The sequence below is a fragment of the Rhincodon typus genome, unplaced genomic scaffold, assembly GCF_021869965.1.
Source record: "Rhincodon typus isolate 14 unplaced genomic scaffold, sRhiTyp1.1 hic_rhity00000051, whole genome shotgun sequence".
Lineage (NCBI taxonomy): Eukaryota > Metazoa > Chordata > Chondrichthyes > Orectolobiformes > Rhincodontidae > Rhincodon > Rhincodon typus.
In genome coordinates, this window is record NW_025965689.1 from 1,740,691 (window position 1) to 1,742,608 (window position 1,918).

Consider the following 1,918-nt stretch of genomic DNA (forward strand, 5'->3'; position numbering starts at 1 on the left):
GTCCCCAACTGACCTGTTCCTCCTCTTCAGTCTTGCTCGTGCTCTATTCCAATTCCATTCCAATATTATTCCAATTGCAGGGTGCCAAGCCTGACCCGGACGATTATTGTATCACTTACGCCACACTGAAACTCAGCGAGCCCTCAGAGGGAGAAGACAGAGCGGATGGAAACGTTTATGAGAATATTCTGCTCAACTAAGAGGGAAGAAAACAGAGGAGAGGCTGGTCATTTTATTCTTTACACTGTCTGATTAAGAGGTGTAACGTTATTCCCATGTACCGTTAACAAACTTGTGAACTTTGCTGTGGAAACTGTGCTTCACAAGTTATTTGATTCCACTCATTTTTGGGTGGGGATGCTACTTTCATGTCGTTGCATCTGTCAATCTATTCTGCACCGTATGTCCAGCTGGGTTTTGAATTTACCAAAATATTCTGGCTGCTGGTGGTCTTTGGAAATTTAATACATGCCTCTGCTTTACTGTCACATACATATCTGAGGATTGAGCTTTTCAGTTGGTGCATGTTTAAGGGGAGGAATACATCATCTGTCCCCTTCTGTGCATGGATGAGCAGGAATCTATCCCATTCTAACCAACTTTGAACAGGAATTGTCAAACAGATCTGACAAGCGGGAGATATGAAAACAGAAACCAGCTAGTTTCAACGGTTATTTTCCTGGGTGAAAGAGACCTGGGGAGTGGAGTTTGAACGAGCAACTTCTGGCCCCACAGAAGGAATAGACACAGCCACAAACCACTGAAGAGCTGGATAGACAAGGCATGGCTGAAAGGGAGTCTCTGCAGAGAAGACTACATCTCCCAAAGATCTGAAACCTCTGCCAGACACCTCAGCCCGGATTTCTCAGATTCCGAACCCCATTGTTGGAACTGGAATGGATAAGATTTCTCTCACTCCAAATATTTTGGAAATACCACGTTGTGGCGGTTGGGTTTCACAAACCTCCAGAGGGGCAGACTTCAGCTTGAACGGGGAAGTGATGGCCTGGTGGGATTATTGCTGGACTGTTACTCCAGAAACCCCGGTAATGTTCTGGGGATCCGGGTTCGTATCCTGCTATGGCAGATGTGAAATTACGAGTCTGATGGTGAATTGTTGGAAAAAAAATCCATCTGGTTCACTATTGTCCTTCAGGGAAGGAAAGCGCCGTCCTCACTTGATCTGATCTACATGTGACTCCAGACCCACAGCAGTATGTTTGACTCTTAATTGCCCCCAGGCGGCTAAGGAGGGGTGATAAATGCTGGCCTAGCCAGCGATGCCTTCATCCCATGAGTGTAAAAACATGGGTGTCTTATTCTGGAGGTACGGACAATATCACTGCACCACAAAAGGGCTCGGCTTAATGTAAAAACAGGCTTTCGAGTAAATGTTAAGTTTTTAAAACCTACACCGTATGGATCTAACAACTGCTGTCCACCAAAAAAGGAACAGGGCAGGTCCAATTACAAACCGATAAACACCATCAGACACAACGACAGCGTGAGGGCCGAAGGTTCTGGTCAATAGGTGCCACGTATCTTTGAATGGAACAGCAGGACTATGCTGATGAATAGTTAAGCATTCGAGCAAGTTCGGATGGTGACTGGGTTATCGTATTTTTTAAACACGGTGGCCCCTCGTTCAGGCAGATGATGAAGAGCTTTGCCAGAAAGGACGTATAGAGCTCATAGAGTCATCCAGCATGGAAACAGACCCTTCAGCCCAACTCCTCCATGCTGATCAGGTTTCCCAAACTAAACTAGTCTCATTTGCCTGCATTTGGCCCAAATCCCTCTGAACCTTTCCAATCCATGTACCTGTTAATCCAGAGACTCAAGTAATGTTCTAGGGACTCGGGTTCAAATCCTCTCATCGTAGATGCTGGAATTTGAATTCAATTTCGAAAAATATGGT